Source organism: Chionomys nivalis, chromosome 8 (assembly GCF_950005125.1).
Source record: "Chionomys nivalis chromosome 8, mChiNiv1.1, whole genome shotgun sequence".
NCBI classification, from domain to species: domain Eukaryota; kingdom Metazoa; phylum Chordata; class Mammalia; order Rodentia; family Cricetidae; genus Chionomys; species Chionomys nivalis.
Genome location: NC_080093.1, coordinates 21,020,149 through 21,030,172, shown reverse-complemented (window position 1 = coordinate 21,030,172; position 10,024 = coordinate 21,020,149).

The window sequence follows — 10,024 nt, the reverse complement described above, 5'->3', positions numbered from 1 at the left end:
GCTGGATTCTTACTTGTCTCCTCTCTTAGACTTAGAACTCTACATTTAGCTGCCCGTAATGTTCTGGGGGCATGAAATAACTCCTTATAGTTTACTGTGACTACCAAGGCATTTTTATAATTAGATGCGGCAAGCTTTGGCTCTCCAGCTTAGTCTACCTGCTGAATAAATGTCCTCCTTTGTCTTCAATCTCTTGTAAGATGCTACTGTGCCAGCAGAGATCACTGCCTATAATCCAAGGTCGCTAAGAAAGTCCCTTGGCAATAATTGTGTGAATAGCAATAATAACAGACTATAACTGGTGTTGCCACCACTGTGAAAACAATGTAGGTGTGACATCGCTGCCTACTATTCATTAACACTGGATGCTTTAACCGGTAAATCTCCCCATGTTCATATTTATTACCACATTGTTACTACCTAAGATTGTCCCTTTAGGCTAAAGAATTTCTTGCCGTCTGACTTTTTTGAGATATGTTCTTACTGTGCAGCCCTGACTGGCCTGGAACTCTGTTGACTGGAAGTCTTGAGAAATCTCATTTCACTCTACCTCCTAAGTGCTGGGATTAAAGGCATGCACCATCATGCCTGGCATCTCTTGCCTTCTAGATATCTAAAATAAAAATAAAAATCACTTGTCTCTACAGTATTCTGTCTTGCCAAGACACTCACATACATACTAGTAATCAAAGTCAAGGGTAACTCAAAATATGTAACACTGGAATATGTTGGAAAAAAGGAATTTAATAAAATTTTCATATATACACTGATCCCTGATGACCAGTTTAACTGGAAAACATAATGATATCAGTTTCTGCCCAGCAATAGATCCACAACTTTATCTTGCCCTGGATAATCTTAAAAGTCTTGCCTTGTGACTGACTTATACTAATCCTTCCCCACCCACAGAGATAGTGTTGCTCTGTGTAGCCCTGGGTGGCCTGGAACTTGCTCAGTAGACCAGGATGGCCTCAAAGTCCGAGGTCTGTCTGCCTCTGCCTCCCAAGTGCTGGGATCAAAGGTGTATGACACCACCGCCTGACCTAATTTACACCAATTAAAAATCTCCACATTTTCTTCTTTATTTCAAAAGATTTATTGTGTGTGGGTTTTTTTTTTATTTATGTTACTTCATGTTGGTGGCATGAAACTGGGAGAGTGGAGCATAGAAATGAGGTGAACTTAAGTCTCTTGCAATAGCCATCTTTATTCAGAGCATCAGACAATTATATTCTGAGGGTATTCTTGAGGGCCAAGCGAGGCCATAAGAGCAAAATGCAGTAACAACTGCAAGCCCACATTAGTTCAAGTTGCATACAACCAGGAGGACAATCTGTGCGTGGAAACCATTATGAGCAATAATGGGTAACATGATGGGTAATCTAAAGTAAAACCCACTCCTATTATTATTACACGTGGGAGGGGCATGAAAGCACATTCCAAGATCAACCATGTTATGGAGGAACAGGGATTACAAGACTTGTTTCCTCGAAATTTTCTCATAAGGTCTCAGAAATCTCACACAGTTTTATTCATGGCCGTGTTCCCTCATATTTATGTGTATGTGTATGTATCTGCATGTATTTATCACACACACGTGCATGCTTGTGGCCTCATAGGCCTAAAAAGCATGTCAAACCCCTTTCAACTGGAATTATAGGCAGTTTTAAGCCACTTGATGTAATTTTGGGAGCAGAATTCTGGTACTTTTCAAGAGCCACAAGCATTCTAAACCACTTTTCTTTTGTTGATTTTTCTCAGGTGGTTTTATTTTTGTTGTTTGTGTGCAGTGATGGAAAGTTGTTGAGCACACTGTATATACACACGAACATACACACACAATCTGCAAGGGCAGCTACACACACCATTATAGCCATTGTTGGTCTTATTGCCACTGGTCTTAGTACTTTCACTCCTTTACAATTGTGAAGTCCAAGCCTTTTAAAAAGAAGTACTTCAGCCTCACATGGCAGATGCTAAGAGCCACATCTAGTATAGTGAACAAGCACTCAGGATATGCTAGGTTCTTATTCCAGATGATCTCACCTTGCTGCAGGAGCTCCCTACTGGAGATGACATCACCTGAGATGACATCATCCCAGCCTAGAATTTACCTTGGGTGTAACTTCATTCCTGAATTAGAGATGACTGCATCCCTTAATCAGAGATGACCTCAGCTGGTTAGTGCTCTTGCTGTATCCCAGCCTACTGCCTCTTGTAGTATCTTCAATAAATCTTTCTACAGACACCAAAAGAATAGAAAGAAAGAAAATAAAAAGAAATGACCTCACGCCAGATAGCCACACCCATAGACTATGTCCGCTAAGGCCCACAGGGCAATGAGCATTAATTGGCATCTGTTGCTTTATTTCTGTCTCTGAAACCTGACAGAGAGACCTCCAGAAACTTGACAGGTGATATCTATCAACAAGGTTATCGCTGGTCTTCTCGGGAATTATCTCAAAGTTTCATCAGGGACCTGAAGGAAGTCTCCCTTGATCGAGTCAGATCCATATTATTCCTGAAGGAATCCACAGTCTCTCACTTCTTGTGGGAACAAAAAGCAAAACCTCCCCTCCAAAGCATTTTTTTGATTTCCATTTAACAAATACACTTTTTGACTTTTAAAGTTAAGGCATTCCTAAAGTATATAGACTGGCTTATTTCATCAATCTCTCTTTCAATCCCACATCTCTTAGCAGATGCCCTTTGCTTTTTAGAAAAAAATTCAAAATCAGCACAATACTACTATACAGGATCCAGAAATGCTCCCTGTGTATTTCCCATCTCATGTGACATTTTTCTTTTATATTACTTTTGCTCTTTTTTTTTTTTTTTTGAATTTTTCAAGACAGGGTTTCTCTGTAGTTTTTTTGGTTCCTGTCCTGGAACTAGCTCTTGTAGACCAGGCTGGACTCGAACTCACAGAGATCCGCCTGCCTCTGCCTCCCGAGTGCTGGGATTAAAGGCGTGCGCCACCACCACCCGGCACTTTTGCTCTTTCTTTAAAGACTTTATTATTTTAAACTATTTCTATAACTATACCCATATTCTTTCTTTTTTAAACCTACACACATTGTAAAACACATTAGAACTCATTTAGAGTTTTTTCCATCGGACTTCTTTTACTGCATAACTCCAGTCTTTTGACTGCATGAGCAAACTTTAGACTGCTAAGCTACACTGGATCCTCCATGTGCTCTATGAGCTGTTTCTACCCACGTTTCAGTTCATGAGAGCAAAGACTAAAATTTGTATTCTGGTGTCCAGGAACTGCATTCAACCTTCCTAGAGCTCTAGAATGCTGATGTTTGTGCTGCCATAGGCATTTTTACTTCAGTTTTTGTTCCCATGTAACATATTGCCTGTCTACAACACCTGATGGCCTAATAAAGAGCTGAACAACCAATAGCAAGGCAGAAGGAAGGATAGGCTGGCCTGGTAGGCAGAGAATAAATAGAAGGAGAAATCTGGCCAAAAGGATCAAGGATTGAGAAAAGGAGAAGGGAGGACATCAGGGGCCAGCCACCCAGGCAGCCACGGAGTAAGAATGAAAGTAAGGTACACAGAAGTAAGAAAAGGAAAAAGCCCAGAGGCAAAAGGCAGTTGGGATAATTTAAGTTAAAAAAGATGGCTAGAAACAAGCCAAGCTAAAATCAGGCATTTATAAGTAATAATAAGCCCTGCACTTGTGATTTATTTGGGAGCTGGGTGGGGGGCCCCCCAAAAGAGTTAAGAGCAAAGATTAAATAGTACATCCAATGACATTTGTCATAACAACATGGGGCTGTATTTCCATGCAGGGCCTGAGAAATGTGGAAAAAAGTATACAGCTCCTTTAAAAGTTTCTGTCTGCTCTTAAGGCACTGATTTCAGTTCCCAGCACCCATGTTTAGTGGCTGACAGTTGCCTCTAACTGCAGCTCCAGAGGATCAGATGTCCTCTTCTGGCCTCTGTGAGGACCCACATACATGTGATACGTACTCACACAGACAGATAACCACAACCAATGTGCAGAGAGTGAGAGACTTTGGAACACTCGATCCTAAATGGGATGCATTCATTAAACTCTTTCCCTCATAATTCAGGGATCTATATGGAAGAGAAATGCAAAAGATGGTAAGAGCCAGAGGTGATGGAGGACTTCAGGGAAACAGTTTTTCCTAGACACAGCAGGACTGAAGCACATCTGAACTCAGAGAGACTGCAGCAGCATGCGTATGGCCTGCAGAGGTTAAAGCAAGACAAGAGATCCCAGAACTGAGATAAGGTGGCTGACTCGGTGTCCTACCCTAGCCAAGAAGCTATTTGCAGTTGATGCTTGCTGGGAAAGGAGAAGGTTTTCTCCAGTGGAGCGTCATTGGGTATATATCAACCACACTCACAGGTGACCAATTTTGCAACTCTAACTCCATGTTTTTATTTGTGGACATTTTGTTTTGTTTTGGCAGTTTCTGTCCTACTGGTCTGTTGCTTGTTTGTTTTGATTTTTGTCTTTGCAGGCTTTGCTTTTTGCTTTTGCCTTTTTGATGTTTGTGTTTTGAAAGGACAGAGATATTCTATGATTCATGATGTAAAATACAAACTTCTGATTCAACTGAGAAGGACAATATGCCTAAGGTGCCCCTTTGCTAACATGGGAAAAAAAAATCACACATTAACTCTGCTTTATCATCACAAATGGTATTAGAAGTTTGAACCTACCAATGCCTCTTCACTTCTAGAGATGAGTGCCATGCTTGCTGTAGTTGAGATGTGAAATATTATTTAATACTGTTTGTAACATTGTAAAAATTCATCATTAAAATTTCTTATTCAACTGAAAAAAAAAGAAATGACAGAGATAGTTGGAGGGGTAGAGAGGAGTGGGGAATCTGGAAGGAGTGGGGAGGGGAAGGAACATGATCAAAATACACTGCATGAAAAAAATTTAATTAAAAAATAAACTATTTTTTTAAAGTTTTCATTTAAAAAAGTTAACTTGCATTTCCATTGACAAGCACCATTGTATGATGAATTTTCTTTGTCATATACTGCTTGATTAATGGACATAGTTTTTTAGAGTTTGTGTGAATATATAAATGAGCATATTAGCATATAGTTCTATTTCTCTGTGCTATCTTTGCTGTGTTTGGTGTCTTAGTGATACTGATGTTTGATAAATAAACAAAGTATTTCTTCTTCTTTCTGAGAAAAGTCCTTTCTGCTTTTTTTTTTTTTTTTTTTTTTTTGGTTTTTCGAGACAGGGTTTCTCTGTGGTTTTGGAGTCTGTCCTGGAACTAGCTCTTGTAGACCAGGCTGGTCTCGAACTCACAGAGATCCGCCTGCCTCTGCCTCCCAAGTGCTGGGATTAAAGGCGTGCACCACCACCGCCCGGCTCCTTTCTGCTTTTGACACAAGGATAGCATTGCTTCTACCACTTGACAGAATTTACAAGGAAAGCCACATGAACTTGACTTTGTGGGGGCAATTTTAATTATGCAACCCACTTGTCTGACTACTATGACTTTTAAGATACTCTATGGGATACTATTCCATTTCCATTGTGTCATATTTGCTGCATTTTGTGTTCTGTCCTAGGTTGAAAACTGTGGTCTTAGAGATCTGGTTTTCTGTAGTTCCTTTTTCTCTTAGGTAATTTCCTGTTTGGTTCGATTGGTTCTCCAGAACAAACTGTGAACTACCTACCTCCTTATGGATGAATGGTTTAGATTAAATCAGTGGTTCTCTGAGAGCATGCAGCTGGATTAGCCATTTCATCATTATTAAGAGCCCTTTTACTCACCAACACAATGCCTATCCCAGAATGAGTCATTGGGAACAGGGCTTCAGCTTTTGTGTTCTGATCCCCATGACTTAGCTCATTTCAGAGGTTTCCCAGGACCACTGTTCAGCACTTCCTGATGTCATATCCATAGGTAAGCAGAGAGCCCAAAATTCAGTGCAATGTCTCCAGCTCATCACCAGCTCTAGTCTGTCTGACACTAAGGCTCTGCCATTGCTCCCTTGAAGTCTGACAACTGCTTTATCCAGAAGGACTGTGGCTCTGAACCAGACTCAGGGCTGGCACAGCCTGCTCTGTTGCTTGTGTGATATGACTGACCTGGGACTTCGGCTTAAGGCAGCTTTTTTATTTCCTTTTTTTTTTTAATTTTAAGATTTATTATGTATACAGTGTTCTGCCTGCATGTATGCCTGCCCACCAAAAGAAGGCACAAGATCTAATTACAGATGGCTGTATTGGTTGCTAGGAATTGAACTCAGGACCTCTGGAAGAACAGCCAGTGCTCTTAACCTCTGAGCCATCTCTCCAGTCCACAAGTAAGCTTTTTATATGAGTGAAGCTCAGTTTATGTCCTCCTTCCTCAAAATCTACCTACTTAATGGGGATGTTCTCAGACTGGTCATCTTTATGCTTCCCTGCCTGGTGGCTTTCCTTCCTCTTCAGCTTATTGGTGTAGAATGGGCTGACTTTTCCCTATTTTAAATGTTTAATTCACTGTGACTTAGGCTCTCTCTTTCTGATCCTGGATCCTTTCGTTGTTAGACTCTCTCCTCCATTGCCTGAATCCATGTTATCAACCAGGTTCTCTTTTCCTGGGGACATTTCTAGGCCTTTGTCCTTCAGCCGGCTCTGCAGAGAAATTTCTTACACAGACCTGAGTCTGAGTCTGTGTTTAGTTCCCTATTACATCTCTATAGCAGTATAGTTGTTCTTCTTGCTCATTTTTTATTGACATTTGTTAATTATACACACAATAGGTTTCATTGTGAGATTTTTTTTTAAACATTGTTTGCCAGGTGGTGGTGGTGCATGCCTTGATGTTAACCAATAGTTCTTTGACTGTACTTAAGGCCCTCGCTCTGCCTGATAATGGAAACCTAGCAAACTTCCCTGGGGCCAATAAAATTAAGAATCTTGGAGGAGGCCTGTAACCACCACTTTACTAATCGAACATAATTTTTTATTCCATCCAAAAAATTTATTGTTATACCTACAGGTAAGTGTAGGACTCACCCTTCATCAAAGAAATGTCTCCTTTCAACAAATGTATACCATTACAGAAAACCATAACTGATCAAAATGCAGAGAACAAGAGATTATGTGGTGCCAAACCCCAACGGATCATCCACAACAAAATTCCTGCATCTAAGGCTTAGGAATCTTAATGGAAGAGAAGAAGGAAAGATTGTAAGAGCCAGAATAAATAAAAAATTTATGGTGAGACTTTCTTTCTTAGAGATGGCAGAGAAGCTGCACCATGAAGTCTCACCAACACTGCTGCCTAAATAAGGCCGGAACAAGAATGACGCAAATAGACGTGCTAACATGGAAGGGGAAATCTCATGGGGCCTCCATCCTAGAAAAAGAACTACAGGCGACTAACGAAGGCTGAGAGTGGGAGGTGTCCCCAAGAAAGACACACCATTTAGTTATCCAATACTGAGTGGTCAGCCGTAAAAACATCATACATACAAGTAACATCATATAAACTGAGCAGGTTGTATCTATATATTTAGAAATTATGAATATGTGTGTGTGCCATTCAACTACTTATTAGGCCAATCAGGTGCTTTAGACAGGCTTAGTAACACAGCTTTACGGAGTTAAACAAATGCAACATAAAAGAATGTAACACATCTTTGCATAATTAAACAAATGTCCCACAGCCTAAACAAATAAAACATATCTTTAATATTCTACAACCGTAACTGAATTAATGTAGTCCAAAATAACACGAGTCAAACAATAAAATAACTCATTCTCTTTGTCCTGGTTAAAGCACTTACTAAGATTTGAGATTGGGGCTGGCAAGATGGCTTAACTGGTCACCAAACTTAATTAAATTAAATTAAATTCCAGGGGTCCATATGGTGGAGGGAGAGAAATGGACTCCTATATGCTGTTTTCTGACCTCTAGTGTTATGACACATGTGGACCCCAAGCTGATACACGCAAACACATATTAAAAATTAACTAAATAAAATGTAATAAAGATAAAAGGATGAGGTCACTCAAATTCCAAGATCATAAAACCAAACTTTTCTGACTTTCATTTAAATTAGCTGGTGTGTTAATTATTTACCTAGGTAATGTGTACCTTGGAAGTTATTGATTAGGTTGAATCAACACTGGGATCATATTACACAATGAGTAAGTGTTGGTGAGTCTATATGAAGTGAACATTTCACAAAAGGAAAGATGTGAAACAGAAGGGACACAGGTTACAGTCCCAGCTCTGTCACCTAGTTTGTGTGTCTTTGATCAAAGAACTGACTCTCCAAGGTTCAGTTCCCTCCAACCTCAAAATGGGTAAGGGAGCTTGAGAGGATCCCAAGAGATATGACAGGTGCGAAACTTCCTATAAATTGTTAGGAATCCCAGGAAAATGGGTAATAAAACATTGTGTGTTTGGGCTCTTAGTAAAACTTAATTTTCCTGTGCTGTGGCTTGAAATTATGATGCAAATTTATTGTTATTCACAGCAGCCGAGATACAGAAATGGGAGGAGAGATGACCCAGTGATTAAGAGTGCCTGCTGTTCTTGCAGAAGCCTAGTGTTTGGCTCCCACTACCCATGTCAGGTGGCTCAGCACCCCCTGGAAATTCCATTGTATCTGCACTTGTGTGCATGGACCAGGGCACACAAAATGAAAAGTAAATATTAAAAAATGATCAGTTAGAAACTAAAATGGCCATCAACAGATAGCTAGATAAAGATATGGTACTTCGTATGTGTACAATGTGGCGTTCAGCCTTATTTAGCACAATATGGGTGAGCCTGAAAGACATGTTGAGTAAAAGGAGCCAAACAAAGAAACTATGACCTCATATGACTGAAAAAAGCTAGTTAGCAAACAGAAGTGAATTAGAACCAGTCATCTCCAGGTGAGGAAATAGGAAGAATTAGGTTGTATGTTTCAATTTGCAGTTAGGGAAAATGTACAGTGATGTCAAGTAACACCTAAGGGAAGTAGCTAATAGTTACCGATATAGTAATATAAATGGAAACCTTTCTACAAAGTAGAAACTTCTCTATAAAGTAGCACTATGTGTGTGTGTGTGTGTGTGTGTGTGTTGTGAGTAGAATGAACCCCAGGCCTTGTACATACCGGACAATCTCTGTATCGCTGAGCTGTATGCCAGTTCCACAGAGTTTAACACCTGGGTATAGCATAATAATAAATCTCATTGCAAAGGTGGGGAAAGGACAGATTTAGGTTTTCTCTTCCAGAATTCCAGGAAGCACAGCTTTGCTTGGAAGAAAAAGTAACTAGTGTAAAGTGGTGAATTATGTTGCTTTGTTTGAGTATAGTAATCGCTTAAATGTGTATATCAGAGTATCATGTTGCACACTTTAAATGTAGCCAATAAAAAGAAAAATTTAAGAGGACTGGAGAGATGACTCAGCAGTTAAGAGCCCTGGCTGCTCGTCCAGAGGACCTGGGTTCAATTTCCAGTACACAAATGGCAGCTCACACATGGCTTCTGACACCCTCACACAGACATACATGCAGGTAAAACTCCTATGAAGAGGAAATAAAAATAAATTCAAAAAATTTAAGGACAATTCCCCGTACTGGTTAACTGAGGACCGATACAGCTTTGCATGTCATGCCTGTGTGAAAGCTCCGCCCTAGTGATGGTGGTCCATTTCCTCCACCAGCCCCTCTGTGGTCCTCAGGGCAGTGGGTCTGTGTGCTGAAGTCCTTTCTTCCATCCCTCCCAAGAGCACATGCCTGAAGCTCTGCCTAGCTAACTCTGAACCCCTCCTCCCAGTCTGCTCTGTGTTCCTGTATTTCTTCATCTGGAATGGTAACAGGCCAAAAAACCACAGAAAGCAGCTGTTGCTTCTGGAGGGCGGGCTGCTGGGGAATGAGGAAGTTATTCAGAGACTAGGCTTTTCCGCAGAGCGAAGCCTGAGCAAGAGGGTGGAAGAGTCAGCAATCAGCACGCTTTCCCCAAGAGAATCAGCCATCTGAGCAACTAGTCACACAAGAAAACAGCGCCACAAGCGTTAAA